This window comes from Strix aluco, chromosome W, assembly GCF_031877795.1.
Source record: "Strix aluco isolate bStrAlu1 chromosome W, bStrAlu1.hap1, whole genome shotgun sequence".
NCBI classification, from domain to species: Eukaryota; Metazoa; Chordata; class Aves; order Strigiformes; family Strigidae; genus Strix; species Strix aluco.
This window is the reverse complement of record NC_133970.1, coordinates 18,256,405-18,273,767: the sequence shown is the minus strand read 5'-3', so window position 1 is coordinate 18,273,767 and position 17,363 is coordinate 18,256,405.

Below are 17,363 nucleotides of genomic sequence, written 5' to 3'. Positions count from 1 at the left end.
CTACAAGCCCTCATTTTACGTCCCAAAGCTTCCTTCTTAGAATCCAAAGCTTGGACTGCAGGGTTGAATGCCACCGTTTTATACTCCAAGCCCTCCTTTTTAGCGTACGAGACCTCTGTTTTTAGGGCCCAAAGCTTCACTTTTAGCTCACAAAGCTTCATTTTTAGAGTCCGTAGCTTGGACTCTAGGGTTGAAAGCCTCTTAATTACACACCAAACCCCCAGCTTAACGGTACAAACCCTCATGGTAGGCCCGAAATTCTCATTTTCAGGGGCCAAACCCTCTTTTTTAGCATCCAAACCTCTCATTTAGGGCCCAAAGCCTCCCTTCTAGAGTCCAAAGCTTTGAGTCTAGGCCTGGAAGCCTCCTGCTTATGCACCAAACTCTCATTTATAGGCTTCAAAACCTCACTGTTATGCTCCAATCCCTCAGTTTTACTACAGAGACCTTCATTTTTAGGGCACGGCGCCTCACTTTCAGGGTACAGACTTTGATTCCTAGAGTCCAAAGCTATGCTTCTAGCCTTGAAAGCCTCCCCTTTATGTTCCAAACCCTCACCCTTATGCACCAAACCATCATTTCCAGGGCCAAAAGCCTCGTTTTTTGCATACAGGCCCTCAGGTTAAGAGTCCAAAGCTCTGATGCGAGCGTTCAAAGACTGCTTTTTATGCTCCAAGCACTCATTTGGAGGGTTCAAACCCTCATTTTTATGCTCCAGGCAAACCATTTTGGGCCCAAAGCTTCAACTTCAGGCCTGAAAGCTTCATTTTTCATGTCCAAAGCTCTGACTGTAGGCATGGAAGCCTCTTCTTTACGTGCCAAATCCTCAGTTTTAGGGTACAGATCCTTGCTTTTAGGCCCCAAAGCCTCATCTTTTCGGGTCCAAACCCTCATTCTAAGACTCCAAAGCTTTGATTCTAGGCATGGAAGCCTCTTTTTTATGCACCAAACCCTCAAGTTGGAGCCTCCAAGCGATCCTTTGTAGGGTACAAGCCCTCATTTCCCTGCTACAAGCCCTCATTTTACGTCCCAAAGCTTCCTTCTTAGAATCCAAAGCTTGGACTGCAGGGTTGAATGCCACCGTTTTATACTCCAAGCCCTCCTTTTTAGCGTACGGGACCTCCGTTTTTAGGGCCCAAAGCTTCACTTTTAGCTCACAAAGCTTCATTTTTAGAGTCCGTAGCTTGGACTCTAGGGTTGAAAGCCTCTTAATTACACACCAAACCCCCAGCTTAACGGTACAAACCCTCATGGTAGGCCCGAAATTCTCATTTTCAGGGGCCAAACCCTCTTTTTTAGCATCCAAACCTCTCATTTAGGGCCCAAAGCCTCCCTTCTAGAGTCCAAAGCTTTGAGTCTAGGCCTGGAAGCCTCCTGCTTATGCACCAAACTCTCATTTATAGGCTTCAAAACCTCACTGTTATGCTCCAATCCCTCAGTTTTACTACAGAGACCTTCATTTTTAGGGCACGGCGCCTCACTTTCAGGGTACAGACTTTGATTCCTAGAGTCCAAAGCTATGCTTCTAGCCTTGAAAGCCTCCCCTTTATGTTCCAAACCCTCACCCTTATGCACCAAACCATCATTTCCAGGGCCAAAAGCCTCGTTTTTTGCATACAGGCCCTCGGGTTAAGAGTCCAAAGCTCTGATGCGAGCGTTCAAAGACTGCTTTTTATGCTCCAAGCACTCATTTGGAGGGTTCAAACCCTCATTTTTATGCTCCAGGCAAACCATTTTGGGCCCAAAGCTTCAACTTCAGGCCCGAAAGCTTCATTTTTCATGTCCAAAGCTCTGACTGTAGGCATGGAAGCCTCTTCTTTACGTGCCAAATCCTCAGTTTTAGGGTACAGATCCTTGCTTTTAGGCCCCAAAGCCTCATCTTTTCGGGTCCAAACCCTCATTCTAAGACTCCAAAGCTTTGATTCTAGGCATGGAAGCCTCTTTTTTATGCACCAAACCCTCAAGTTGGAGCCTCCAAGCGATCCTTTGTAGGGTACAAGCCCTCATTTCCCTGCTACAAGCCCTCATTTTACGTCCCAAAGCTTCCTTCTTAGAATCCAAAGCTTGGACTGCAGGGTTGAATGCCACCGTTTTATACTCCAAGCCCTCCTTTTTAGCGTACGAGACCTCCGTTTTTAGGGCCCAAAGCTTCACTTTTAGCTCACAAAGCTTCATTTTTAGAGTCCGTAGCTTGGACTCTAGGGTTGAAAGCCTCTTAATTACACACCAAACCCCCAGCTTAACGGTACAAACCCTCATGGTAGGCCCGAAATTCTCATTTTCAGGGGCCAAACCCTCTTTTTTAGCATCCAAACCTCTCATTTAGGGCCCAAAGCCTCCCTTCTAGAGTCCAAAGCTTTGAGTCTAGGCCTGGAAGCCTCCTGCTTATGCACCAAACTCTCATTTATAGGCTTCAAAACCTCACTGTTATGCTCCAATCCCTCAGTTTTACTACAGAGACCTTCATTTTTAGGGCACGGCGCCTCACTTTCAGGGTACAGACTTTGATTCCTAGAGTCCAAAGCTATGCTTCTAGCCTTGAAAGCCTCCCCTTTATGTTCCAAACCCTCACCCTTATGCACCAAACCATCATTTCCAGGGCCAAAAGCCTCGTTTTTTGCATACAGGCCCTCGGGTTAAGAGTCCAAAGCTCTGATGCGAGCGTTCAAAGACTGCTTTTTATGCTCCAAGCACTCATTTGGAGGGTTCAAACCCTCATTTTTATGCTCCAGGCAAACCATTTTGGGCCCAAAGCTTCAACTTCAGGCCCGAAAGCTTCATTTTTCATGTCCAAAGCTCTGACTGTAGGCATGGAAGCCTCTTCTTTACGTGCCAAATCCTCAGTTTTAGGGTACAGATCCTTGCTTTTAGGCCCCAAAGCCTCATCTTTTCGGGTCCAAACCCTCATTCTAAGACTCCAAAGCTTTGATTCTAGGCATGGAAGCCTCTTTTTTATGCACCAAACCCTCAAGTTGGAGCCTCCAAGCGATCCTTTGTAGGGTACAAGCCCTCATTTCCCTGCTACAAGCCCTCATTTTACGTCCCAAAGCTTCCTTCTTAGAATCCAAAGCTTGGACTGCAGGGTTGAATGCCACCGTTTTATACTCCAAGCCCTCCTTTTTAGCGTACGAGACCTCTGTTTTTAGGGCCCAAAGCTTCACTTTTAGCTCACAAAGCTTCATTTTTAGAGTCCGTAGCATGGACTCTAGGGTTGAAAGCCTCTTAATTACACACCAAACCCCCAGCTTAACGGTATAAACCCTCATGGTAGGCCCGAAATTCTCATTTTCAGGGGCCAAACCCTCTTTTTTAGCATCCAAACCTCTCATTTAGGGCCCAAAGCCTCCCTTCTAGAGTCCAAAGCTTTGAGTCTAGGCCTGGAAGCCTCCTGCTTATGCACCAAACTCTCATTTATAGGCTTCAAAACCTCACTGTTATGCTCCAATCCCTCAGTTTTACTACAGAGACCTTCATTTTTAGGGCACGGCGCCTCACTTTCAGGGTACAGACTTTGATTCCTAGAGTCCAAAGCTATGCTTCTAGCCTTGAAAGCCTCCCCTTTATGTTCCAAACCCTCACCCTTATGCACCAAACCATCATTTCCAGGGCCAAAAGCCTCGTTTTTTGCATACAGGCCCTCAGGTTAAGAGTCCAAAGCTCTGATGCGAGCGTTCAAAGACTGCTTTTTATGCTCCAAGCACTCATTTGGAGGGTTCAAACCCTCATTTTTATGCTCCAGGCAAACCATTTTGGGCCCAAAGCTTCAACTTCAGGCCCGAAAGCTTCATTTTTCATGTCCAAAGCTCTGACTGTAGGCATGGAAGCCTCTTCTTTACGTGCCAAATCCTCAGTTTTAGGGTACAGATCCTTGCTTTTAGGCCCCAAAGCCTCATCTTTTCGGGTCCAAACCCTCATTCTAAGACTCCAAAGCTTTGATTCTAGGCATGGAAGCCTCTTTTTTATGCACCAAACCCTCAAGTTGGAGCCTCCAAGCGATCCTTTGTAGGGTACAAGCCCTCATTTCCCTGCTACAAGCCCTCATTTTACGTCCCAAAGCTTCCTTCTTAGAATCCAAAGCTTGGACTGCAGGGTTGAATGCCACCGTTTTATACTCCAAGCCCTCCTTTTTAGCGTACGAGACCTCTGTTTTTAGGGCCCAAAGCTTCACTTTTAGCTCACAAAGCTTCATTTTTAGAGTCCGTAGCTTGGACTCTAGGGTTGAAAGCCTCTTAATTACACACCAAACCCCCAGCTTAACGGTACAAACCCTCATGGTAGGCCCGAAATTCTCATTTTCAGGGGCCAAACCCTCTTTTTTAGCATCCAAACCTCTCATTTAGGGCCCAAAGCCTCCCTTCTAGAGTCCAAAGCTTTGAGTCTAGGCCTGGAAGCCTCCTGCTTATGCACCAAACTCTCATTTATAGGCTTCAAAACCTCACTGTTATGCTCCAATCCCTCAGTTTTACTACAGAGACCTTCATTTTTAGGGCACGGCGCCTCACTTTCAGGGTACAGACTTTGATTCCTAGAGTCCAAAGCTATGCTTCTAGCCTTGAAAGCCTCCCCTTTATGTTCCAAACCCTCACCCTTATGCACCAAACCATCATTTCCAGGGCCAAAAGCCTCGTTTTTTGCATACAGGCCCTCAGGTTAAGAGTCCAAAGCTCTGATGCGAGCGTTCAAAGACTGCTTTTTATGCTCCAAGCACTCATTTGGAGGGTTCAAACCCTCATTTTTATGCTCCAGGCAAACCATTTTGGGCCCAAAGCTTCAACTTCAGGCCCGAAAGCTTCATTTTTCATGTCCAAAGCTCTGACTGTAGGCATGGAAGCCTCTTCTTTACGTGCCAAATCCTCAGTTTTAGGGTACAGATCCTTGCTTTTAGGCCCCAAAGCCTCATCTTTTCGGGTCCAAACCCTCATTCTAAGACTCCAAAGCTTTGATTCTAGGCATGGAAGCCTCTTTTTTATGCACCAAACCCTCAAGTTGGAGCCTCCAAGCGATCCTTTGTAGGGTACAAGCCCTCATTTCCCTGCTACAAGCCCTCATTTTACGTCCCAAAGCTTCCTTCTTAGAATCCAAAGCTTGGACTGCAGGGTTGAATGCCACCGTTTTATACTCCAAGCCCTCCTTTTTAGCGTACGGGACCTCCGTTTTTAGGGCCCAAAGCTTCACTTTTAGCTCACAAAGCTTCATTTTTAGAGTCCGTAGCTTGGACTCTAGGGTTGAAAGCCTCTTAATTACACACCAAACCCCCAGCTTAACGGTACAAACCCTCATGGTAGGCCCGAAATTCTCATTTTCAGGGGCCAAACCCTCTTTTTTAGCATCCAAACCTCTCATTTAGGGCCCAAAGCCTCCCTTCTAGAGTCCAAAGCTTTGAGTCTAGGCCTGGAAGCCTCCTGCTTATGCACCAAACTCTCATTTATAGGCTTCAAAACCTCACTGTTATGCTCCAATCCCTCAGTTTTACTACAGAGACCTTCATTTTTAGGGCACGGCGCCTCACTTTCAGGGTACAGACTTTGATTCCTAGAGTCCAAAGCTATGCTTCTAGCCTTGAAAGCCTCCCCTTTATGTTCCAAACCCTCACCCTTATGCACCAAACCATCATTTCCAGGGCCAAAAGCCTCGTTTTTTGCATACAGGCCCTCAGGTTAAGAGTCCAAAGCTCTGATGCGAGCGTTCAAAGACTGCTTTTTATGCTCCAAGCACTCATTTGGAGGGTTCAAACCCTCATTTTTATGCTCCAGGCAAACCATTTTGGGCCCAAAGCTTCAACTTCAGGCCCGAAAGCTTCATTTTTCATGTCCAAAGCTCTGACTGTAGGCATGGAAGCCTCTTCTTTACGTGCCAAATCCTCAGTTTTAGGGTACAGATCCTTGCTTTTAGGCCCCAAAGCCTCATCTTTTCGGGTCCAAACCCTCATTCTAAGACTCCAAAGCTTTGATTCTAGGCATGGAAGCCTCTTTTTTATGCACCAAACCCTCAAGTTGGAGCCTCCAAGCGATCCTTTGTAGGGTACAAGCCCTCATTTCCCTGCTACAAGCCCTCATTTTACGTCCCAAAGCTTCCTTCTTAGAATCCAAAGCTTGGACTGCAGGGTTGAATGCCACCGTTTTATACTCCAAGCCCTCCTTTTTAGCGTACGAGACCTCTGTTTTTAGGGCCCAAAGCTTCACTTTTAGCTCACAAAGCTTCATTTTTAGAGTCCGTAGCTTGGACTCTAGGGTTGAAAGCCTCTTAATTACACACCAAACCCCCAGCTTAACGGTACAAACCCTCATGGTAGGCCCGAAATTCTCATTTTCAGGGGCCAAACCCTCTTTTTTAGCATCCAAACCTCTCATTTAGGGCCCAAAGCCTCCCTTCTAGAGTCCAAAGCTTTGAGTCTAGGCCTGGAAGCCTCCTGCTTATGCACCAAACTCTCATTTATAGGCTTCAAAACCTCACTGTTATGCTCCAATCCCTCAGTTTTACTACAGAGACCTTCATTTTTAGGGCACGGCGCCTCACTTTCAGGGTACAGACTTTGATTCCTAGAGTCCAAAGCTATGCTTCTAGCCTTGAAAGCCTCCCCTTTATGTTCCAAACCCTCACCCTTATGCACCAAACCATCATTTCCAGGGCCAAAAGCCTCGTTTTTTGCATACAGGCCCTCGGGTTAAGAGTCCAAAGCTCTGATGCGAGCGTTCAAAGACTGCTTTTTATGCTCCAAGCACTCATTTGGAGGGTTCAAACCCTCATTTTTATGCTCCAGGCAAACCATTTTGGGCCCAAAGCTTCAACTTCAGGCCCGAAAGCTTCATTTTTCATGTCCAAAGCTCTGACTGTAGGCATGGAAGCCTCTTCTTTACGTGCCAAATCCTCAGTTTTAGGGTACAGATCCTTGCTTTTAGGCCCCAAAGCCTCATCTTTTCGGGTCCAAACCCTCATTCTAAGACTCCAAAGCTTTGATTCTAGGCATGGAAGCCTCTTTTTTATGCACCAAACCCTCAAGTTGGAGCCTCCAAGCGATCCTTTGTAGGGTACAAGCCCTCATTTCCCTGCTACAAGCCCTCATTTTACGTCCCAAAGCTTCCTTCTTAGAATCCAAAGCTTGGACTGCAGGGTTGAATGCCACCGTTTTATACTCCAAGCCCTCCTTTTTAGCGTACGAGACCTCTGTTTTTAGGGCCCAAAGCTTCACTTTTAGCTCACAAAGCTTCATTTTTAGAGTCCGTAGCTTGGACTCTAGGGTTGAAAGCCTCTTAATTACACACCAAACCCCCAGCTTAACGGTACAAACCCTCATGGTAGGCCCGAAATTCTCATTTTCAGGGGCCAAACCCTCTTTTTTAGCATCCAAACCTCTCATTTAGGGCCCAAAGCCTCCCTTCTAGAGTCCAAAGCTTTGAGTCTAGGCCTGGAAGCCTCCTGCTTATGCACCAAACTCTCATTTATAGGCTTCAAAACCTCACTGTTATGCTCCAATCCCTCAGTTTTACTACAGAGACCTTCATTTTTAGGGCACGGCGCCTCACTTTCAGGGTACAGACTTTGATTCCTAGAGTCCAAAGCTATGCTTCTAGCCTTGAAAGCCTCCCCTTTATGTTCCAAACCCTCACCCTTATGCACCAAACCATCATTTCCAGGGCCAAAAGCCTCGTTTTTTGCATACAGGCCCTCGGGTTAAGAGTCCAAAGCTCTGATGCGAGCGTTCAAAGACTGCTTTTTATGCTCCAAGCACTCATTTGGAGGGTTCAAACCCTCATTTTTATGCTCCAGGCAAACCATTTTGGGCCCAAAGCTTCAACTTCAGGCCCGAAAGCTTCATTTTTCATGTCCAAAGCTCTGACTGTAGGCATGGAAGCCTCTTCTTTACGTGCCAAATCCTCAGTTTTAGGGTACAGATCCTTGCTTTTAGGCCCCAAAGCCTCATCTTTTCGGGTCCAAACCCTCATTCTAAGACTCCAAAGCTTTGATTCTAGGCATGGAAGCCTCTTTTTTATGCACCAAACCCTCAAGTTGGAGCCTCCAAGCGATCCTTTGTAGGGTACAAGCCCTCATTTCCCTGCTACAAGCCCTCATTTTACGTCCCAAAGCTTCCTTCTTAGAATCCAAAGCTTGGACTGCAGGGTTGAATGCCACCGTTTTATACTCCAAGCCCTCCTTTTTAGCATACGAGACCTCCGTTTTTAGGGCCCAAAGCTTCACTTTTAGCTCACAAAGCTTCATTTTTAGAGTCCGTAGCTTGGACTCTAGGGTTGAAAGCCTCTTAATTACACACCAAACCCCCAGCTTAACGGTACAAACCCTCATGGTAGGCCCGAAATTCTCATTTTCAGGGGCCAAACCCTCTTCTTTAGGATCCAAACCTCTCATTTAGGGCCCAAAGCCTCCCTTCTAGAGTCCAAAGCTTTGAGTCTAGGCCTGGAAGCCTCCTGCTTATGCACCAAACTCTCATTTATAGGCTTCAAAACCTCACTGTTATGCTCCAATCCCTCAGTTTTACTACAGAGACCTTCATTTTTAGGGCACGGCGCCTCACTTTCAGGGTACAGACTTTGATTCCTAGAGTCCAAAGCTATGCTTCTAGCCTTGAAAGCCTCCCCTTTATGTTCCAAACCCTCACCCTTATGCACCAAACCATCATTTCCAGGGCCAAAAGCCTCGTTTTTTGCATACAGGCCCTCAGGTTAAGAGTCCAAAGCTCTGATGCGAGCGTTCAAAGACTGCTTTTTATGCTCCAAGCACTCATTTGGAGGGTTCAAACCCTCATTTTTATGCTCCAGGCAAACCATTTTGGGCCCAAAGCTTCAACTTCAGGCCCGAAAGCTTCATTTTTCATGTCCAAAGCTCTGACTGTAGGCATGGAAGCCTCTTCTTTACGTGCCAAATCCTCAGTTTTAGGGTACAGATCCTTGCTTTTAGGCCCCAAAGCCTCATCTTTTCGGGTCCAAACCCTCATTCTAAGACTCCAAAGCTTTGATTCTAGGCATGGAAGCCTCTTTTTTATGCACCAAACCCTCAAGTTGGAGCCTCCAAGCGATCCTTTGTAGGGTACAAGCCCTCATTTCCCTGCTACAAGCCCTCATTTTACGTCCCAAAGCTTCCTTCTTAGAATCCAAAGCTTGGACTGCAGGGTTGAATGCCACCGTTTTATACTCCAAGCCCTCCTTTTTAGCGTACGAGACCTCTGTTTTTAGGGCCCAAAGCTTCACTTTTAGCTCACAAAGCTTCATTTTTAGAGTCCGTAGCTTGGACTCTAGGGTTGAAAGCCTCTTAATTACACACCAAACCCCCAGCTTAACGGTACAAACCCTCATGGTAGGCCCGAAATTCTCATTTTCAGGGGCCAAACCCTCTTCTTTAGGATCCAAACCTCTCATTTAGGGCCCAAAGCCTCCCTTCTAGAGTCCAAAGCTTTGAGTCTAGGCCTGGAAGCCTCCTGCTTATGCACCAAACTCTCATTTATAGGCTTCAAAACCTCACTGTTATGCTCCAATCCCTCAGTTTTACTACAGAGACCTTCATTTTTAGGGCACGGCGCCTCACTTTCAGGGTACAGACTTTGATTCCTAGAGTCCAAAGCTATGCTTCTAGCCTTGAAAGCCTCCCCTTTATGTTCCAAACCCTCACCCTTATGCACCAAACCATCATTTCCAGGGCCAAAAGCCTCGTTTTTTGCATACAGGCCCTCAGGTTAAGAGTCCAAAGCTCTGATGCGAGCGTTCAAAGACTGCTTTTTATGCTCCAAGCACTCATTTGGAGGGTTCAAACCCTCATTTTTATGCTCCAGGCAAACCATTTTGGGCCCAAAGCTTCAACTTCAGGCCCGAAAGCTTCATTTTTCATGTCCAAAGCTCTGACTGTAGGCATGGAAGCCTCTTCTTTACGTGCCAAATCCTCAGTTTTAGGGTACAGATCCTTGCTTTTAGGCCCCAAAGCCTCATCTTTTCGGGTCCAAACCCTCATTCTAAGACTCCAAAGCTTTGATTCTAGGCATGGAAGCCTCTTTTTTATGCACCAAACCCTCAAGTTGGAGCCTCCAAGCGATCCTTTGTAGGGTACAAGCCCTCATTTCCCTGCTACAAGCCCTCATTTTACGTCCCAAAGCCTCCTTCTTAGAATCCAAAGCTTGGACTGCAGGGTTGAATGCCACCGTTTTATACTCCAAGCCCTCCTTTTTAGCGTACGAGACCTCTGTTTTTAGGGCCCAAAGCTTCACTTTTAGCTCACAAAGCTTCATTTTTAGAGTCCGTAGCTTGGACTCTAGGGTTGAAAGCCTCTTAATTACACACCAAACCCCCAGCTTAACGGTACAAACCCTCATGGTAGGCCCGAAATTCTCATTTTCAGGGGCCAAACCCTCTTTTTTAGCATCCAAACCTCTCATTTAGGGCCCAAAGCCTCCCTTCTAGAGTCCAAAGCTTTGAGTCTAGGCCTGGAAGCCTCCTGCTTATGCACCAAACTCTCATTTATAGGCTTCAAAACCTCACTGTTATGCTCCAATCCCTCAGTTTTACTACAGAGACCTTCATTTTTAGGGCACGGCGCCTCACTTTCAGGGTACAGACTTTGATTCCTAGAGTCCAAAGCTATGCTTCTAGCCTTGAAAGCCTCCCCTTTATGTTCCAAACCCTCACCCTTATGCACCAAACCATCATTTCCAGGGCCAAAAGCCTCGTTTTTTGCATACAGGCCCTCAGGTTAAGAGTCCAAAGCTCTGATGCGAGCGTTCAAAGACTGCTTTTTATGCTCCAAGCACTCATTTGGAGGGTTCAAACCCTCATTTTTATGCTCCAGGCAAACCATTTTGGGCCCAAAGCTTCAACTTCAGGCCCGAAAGCTTCATTTTTCATGTCCAAAGCTCTGACTGTAGGCATGGAAGCCTCTTCTTTACGTGCCAAATCCTCAGTTTTAGGGTACAGATCCTTGCTTTTAGGCCCCAAAGCCTCATCTTTTCGCGTCCAAACCCTCATTCTAAGACTCCAAAGCTTTGATTCTAGGCATGGAAGCCTCTTTTTTATGCACCAAACCCTCAAGTTGGAGCCTCCAAGCGATCCTTTGTAGGGTACAAGCCCTCATTTCCCTGCTACAAGCCCTCCTTTTACGTCCCAAAGCTTCCTTCTTAGAATCCAAAGCTTGGACTGCAGGGTTGAATGCCACCGTTTTATACTCCAAGCCCTCCTTTTTAGCGTACGGGACCTCCGTTTTTAGGGCCCAAAGCTTCACTTTTAGCTCACAAAGCTTCATTTTTAGAGTCCGTAGCTTGGACTCTAGGGTTGAAAGACTCTTAATTACACACCAAACCCCCAGCTTAACGGTACAAACCCTCATGGTAGGCCCGAAATTCTCATTTTCAGGGGCCAAACCCTCTTTTTTAGCATCCAAACCTCTCATTTAGGGCCCAAAGCCTCCCTTCTAGAGTCCAAAGCTTTGAGTCTAGGCCTGGAAGCCTCCTGCTTATGCACCAAACTCTCATTTATAGGCTTCAAAACCTCACTGTTATGCTCCAATCCCTCAGTTTTACTACAGAGACCTTCATTTTTAGGGCACGGCGCCTCACTTTCAGGGTACAGACTTTGATTCCTAGAGTCCAAAGCTATGCTTCTAGCCTTGAAAGCCTCCCCTTTATGTTCCAAACCCTCACCCTTATGCACCAAACCATCATTTCCAGGGCCAAAAGCCTCGTTTTTTGCATACAGGCCCTCAGGTTAAGAGTCCAAAGCTCTGATGCGAGCGTTCAAAGACTGCTTTTTATGCTCCAAGCACTCATTTGGAGGGTTCAAACCCTCATTTTTATGCTCCAGGCAAACCATTTTGGGCCCAAAGCTTCAACTTCAGGCCCGAAAGCTTCATTTTTCATGTCCAAAGCTCTGACTGTAGGCATGGAAGCCTCTTCTTTACGTGCCAAATCCTCAGTTTTAGGGTACAGATCCTTGCTTTTAGGCCCCAAAGCCTCATCTTTTCGGGTCCAAACCCTCATTCTAAGACTCCAAAGCTTTGATTCTAGGCATGGAAGCCTCTTTTTTATGCACCAAACCCTCAAGTTGGAGCCTCCAAGCGATCCTTTGTAGGGTACAAGCCCTCATTTCCCTGCTACAAGCCCTCATTTTACGTCCCAAAGCTTCCTTCTTAGAATCCAAAGCTTGGACTGCAGGGTTGAATGCCACCGTTTTATACTCCAAGCCCTCCTTTTTAGCGTACGAGACCTCTGTTTTTAGGGCCCAAAGCTTCACTTTTAGCTCACAAAGCTTCATTTTTAGAGTCCGTAGCTTGGACTCTAGGGTTGAAAGCCTCTTAATTACACACCAAACCCCCAGCTTAACGGTACAAACCCTCATGGTAGGCCCGAAATTCTCATTTTCAGGGGCCAAACCCTCTTTTTTAGCATCCAAACCTCTCATTTAGGGCCCAAAGCCTCCCTTCTAGAGTCCAAAGCTTTGAGTCTAGGCCTGGAAGCCTCCTGCTTATGCACCAAACTCTCATTTATAGGCTTCAAAACCTCACTGTTATGCTCCAATCCCTCAGTTTTACTACAGAGACCTTCATTTTTAGGGCACGGCGCCTCACTTTCAGGGTACAGACTTTGATTCCTAGAGTCCAAAGCTATGCTTCTAGCCTTGAAAGCCTCCCCTTTATGTTCCAAACCCTCACCCTTATGCACCAAACCATCATTTCCAGGGCCAAAAGCCTCGTTTTTTGCATACAGGCCCTCAGGTTAAGAGTCCAAAGCTCTGATGCGAGCGTTCAAAGACTGCTTTTTATGCTCCAAGCACTCATTTGGAGGGTTCAAACCCTCATTTTTATGCTCCAGGCAAACCATTTTGGGCCCAAAGCTTCAACTTCAGGCCCGAAAGCTTCATTTTTCATGTCCAAAGCTCTGACTGTAGGCATGGAAGCCTCTTCTTTACGTGCCAAATCCTCAGTTTTAGGGTACAGATCCTTGCTTTTAGGCCCCAAAGCCTCATCTTTTCGCGTCCAAACCCTCATTCTAAGACTCCAAAGCTTTGATTCTAGGCATGGAAGCCTCTTTTTTATGCACCAAACCCTCAAGTTGGAGCCTCCAAGCGATCCTTTGTAGGGTACAAGCCCTCATTTCCCTGCTACAAGCCCTCATTTTACGTCCCAAAGCTTCCTTCTTAGAATCCAAAGCTTGGACTGCAGGGTTGAATGCCACCGTTTTATACTCCAAGCCCTCCTTTTTAGCATACGAGACCTCCGTTTTTAGGGCCCAAAGCTTCACTTTTAGCTCACAAAGCTTCATTTTTAGAGTCCGTAGCTTGGACTCTAGGGTTGAAAGCCTCTTAATTACACACCAAACCCCCAGCTTAACGGTACAAACCCTCATGGTAGGCCCGAAATTCTCATTTTCAGGGGCCAAACCCTCTTCTTTAGGATCCAAACCTCTCATTTAGGGCCCAAAGCCTCCCTTCTAGAGTCCAAAGCTTTGAGTCTAGGCCTGGAAGCCTCCTGCTTATGCACCAAACTCTCATTTATAGGCTTCAAAACCTCACTGTTATGCTCCAATCCCTCAGTTTTACTACAGAGACCTTCATTTTTAGGGCACGGCGCCTCACTTTCAGGGTACAGACTTTGATTCCTAGAGTCCAAAGCTATGCTTCTAGCCTTGAAAGCCTCCCCTTTATGTTCCAAACCCTCACCCTTATGCACCAAACCATCATTTCCAGGGCCAAAAGCCTCGTTTTTTGCATACAGGCCCTCAGGTTAAGAGTCCAAAGCTCTGATGCGAGCGTTCAAAGACTGCTTTTTATGCTCCAAGCACTCATTTGGAGGGTTCAAACCCTCATTTTTATGCTCCAGGCAAACCATTTTGGGCCCAAAGCTTCAACTTCAGGCCCGAAAGCTTCATTTTTCATGTCCAAAGCTCTGACTGTAGGCATGGAAGCCTCTTCTTTACGTGCCAAATCCTCAGTTTTAGGGTACAGATCCTTGCTTTTAGGCCCCAAAGCCTCATCTTTTCGGGTCCAAACCCTCATTCTAAGACTCCAAAGCTTTGATTCTAGGCATGGAAGCCTCTTTTTTATGCACCAAACCCTCAAGTTGGAGCCTCCAAGCGATCCTTTGTAGGGTACAAGCCCTCATTTCCCTGCTACAAGCCCTCATTTTACGTCCCAAAGCCTCCTTCTTAGAATCCAAAGCTTGGACTGCAGGGTTGAATGCCACCGTTTTATACTCCAAGCCCTCCTTTTTAGCGTACGAGACCTCCGTTTTTAGGGCCCAAAGCTTCACTTTTAGCTCACAAAGCTTCATTTTTAGAGTCCGTAGCTTGGACTCTAGGGTTGAAAGCCTCTTAATTACACACCAAAGCCCCAGCTTAACGGTACAAACCCTCATGGTAGGCCCGAAATTCTCATTTTCAGGGGCCAAACCCTCTTTTTTAGCATCCAAACCTCTCATTTAGGGCCCAAAGCCTCCCTTCTAGAGTCCAAAGCTTTGAGTCTAGGCCTGGAAGCCTCCTGCTTATGCACCAAACTCTCATTTATAGGCTTCAAAACCTCACTGTTATGCTCCAATCCCTCAGTTTTACTACAGAGACCTTCATTTTTAGGGCACGGCGCCTCACTTTCAGGGTACAGACTTTGATTCCTAGAGTCCAAAGCTATGCTTCTAGCCTTGAAAGCCTCCCCTTTATGTTCCAAACCCTCACCCTTATGCACCAAACCATCATTTCCAGGGCCAAAAGCCTCGTTTTTTGCATACAGGCCCTCAGGTTAAGAGTCCAAAGCTCTGATGCGAGCGTTCAAAGACTGCTTTTTATGCTCCAAGCACTCATTTGGAGGGTTCAAACCCTCATTTTTATGCTCCAGGCAAACCATTTTGGGCCCAAAGCTTCAACTTCAGGCCCGAAAGCTTCATTTTTCATGTCCAAAGCTCTGACTGTAGGCATGGAAGCCTCTTCTTTACGTGCCAAATCCTCAGTTTTAGGGTACAGATCCTTGCTTTTAGGCCCCAAAGCCTCATCTTTTCGCGTCCAAACCCTCATTCTAAGACTCCAAAGCTTTGATTCTAGGCATGGAAGCCTCTTTTTTATGCACCAAACCCTCAAGTTGGAGCCTCCAAGCGATCCTTTGTAGGGTACAAGCCCTCATTTCCCTGCTACAAGCCCTCATTTTACGTCCCAAAGCTTCCTTCTTAGAATCCAAAGCTTGGACTGCAGGGTTGAATGCCACCGTTTTATACTCCAAGCCCTCCTTTTTAGCATACGAGACCTCCGTTTTTAGGGCCCAAAGCTTCACTTTTAGCTCACAAAGCTTCATTTTTAGAGTCCGTAGCTTGGACTCTAGGGTTGAAAGCCTCTTAATTACACACCAAAGCCCCAGCTTAACGGTACAAACCCTCATGGTAGGCCCGAAATTCTCATTTTCAGGGGCCAAACCCTCTTTTTTAGCATCCAAACCTCTCATTTAGGGCCCAAAGCCTCCCTTCTAGAGTCCAAAGCTTTGAGTCTAGGCCTGGAAGCCTCCTGCTTATGCACCAAACTCTCATTTATAGGCTTCAAAACCTCACTGTTATGCTCCAATCCCTCAGTTTTACTACAGAGACCTTCATTTTTAGGGCACGGCGCCTCACTTTCAGGGTACAGACTTTGATTCCTAGAGTCCAAAGCTATGCTTCTAGCCTTGAAAGCCTCCCCTTTATGTTCCAAACCCTCACCCTTATGCACCAAACCATCATTTCCAGGGCCAAAAGCCTCGTTTTTTGCATACAGGCCCTCAGGTTAAGAGTCCAAAGCTCTGATGCGAGCGTTCAAAGACTGCTTTTTATGCTCCAAGCACTCATTTGGAGGGTTCAAACCCTCATTTTTATGCTCCAGGCAAACCATTTTGGGCCCAAAGCTTCAACTTCAGGCCCGAAAGCTTCATTTTTCATGTCCAAAGCTCTGACTGTAGGCATGGAAGCCTCTTCTTTACGTGCCAAATCCTCAGTTTTAGGGTACAGATCCTTGCTTTTAGGCCCCAAAGCCTCATCTTTTCGGGTCCAAACCCTCATTCTAAGACTCCAAAGCTTTGATTCTAGGCATGGAAGCCTCTTTTTTATGCACCAAACCCTCAAGTTGGAGCCTCCAAGCGATCCTTTGTAGGGTACAAGCCCTCATTTCCCTGCTACAAGCCCTCATTTTACGTCCCAAAGCCTCCTTCTTAGAATCCAAAGCTTGGACTGCAGGGTTGAATGCCACCGTTTTATACTCCAAGCCCTCCTTTTTAGCGTACGAGACCTCCGTTTTTAGGGCCCAAAGCTTCACTTTTAGCTCACAAAGCTTCATTTTTAGAGTCCGTAGCTTGGACTCTAGGGTTGAAAGCCTCTTAATTACACACCAAACCCCCAGCTTAACGGTACAAACCCTCATGGTAGGCCCGAAATTCTCATTTTCAGGGGCCAAACCCTCTTTTTTAGCATCCAAACCTCTCATTTAGGGCCCAAAGCCTCCCTTCTAGAGTCCAAAGCTTTGAGTCTAGGCCTGGAAGCCTCCTGCTTATGCACCAAACTCTCATTTATAGGCTTCAAAACCTCACTGTTATGCTCCAATCCCTCAGTTTTACTACAGAGACCTTCATTTTTAGGGCACGGCGCCTCACTTTCAGGGTACAGACTTTGATTCCTAGAGTCCAAAGCTATGCTTCTAGCCTTGAAAGCCTCCCCTTTATGTTCCAAACCCTCACCCTTATGCACCAAACCATCATTTCCAGGGCCAAAAGCCTCGTTTTTTGCATACAGGCCCTCAGGTTAAGAGTCCAAAGCTCTGATGCGAGCGTTCAAAGACTGCTTTTTATGCTCCAAGCACTCATTTGGAGGGTTCAAACCCTCATTTTTATGCTCCAGGCAAACCATTTTGGGCCCAAAGCTTCAACTTCAGGCCCGAAAGCTTCATTTTTCATGTCCAAAGCTCTGACTGTAGGCATGGAAGCCTCTTCTTTACGTGCCAAATCCTCAGTTTTAGGGTACAGATCCTTGCTTTTAGGCCCCAAAGCCTCATCTTTTCGGGTCCAAACCCTCATTCTAAGACTCCAAAGCTTTGATTCTAGGCATGGAAGCCTCTTTTTTATGCACCAAACCCTCAAGTTGGAGCCTCCAAGCGATCCTTTGTAGGGTACAAGCCCTCATTTCCCTGCTACAAGCCCTCATTTTACGTCCCAAAGCTTCCTTCTTAGAATCCAAAGCTTGGACTGCAGGGTTGAATGCCACCGTTTTATACTCCAAGCCCTCCTTTTTAGCATACGAGACCTCCGTTTTTAGGGCCCAAAGCTTCACTTTTAGCTCACAAAGCTTCATTTTTAGAGTCCGTAGCTTGGACTCTAGGGTTGAAAGCCTCTTAATTACACACCAAACCCCCAGCTTAACGGTACAAACCCTCA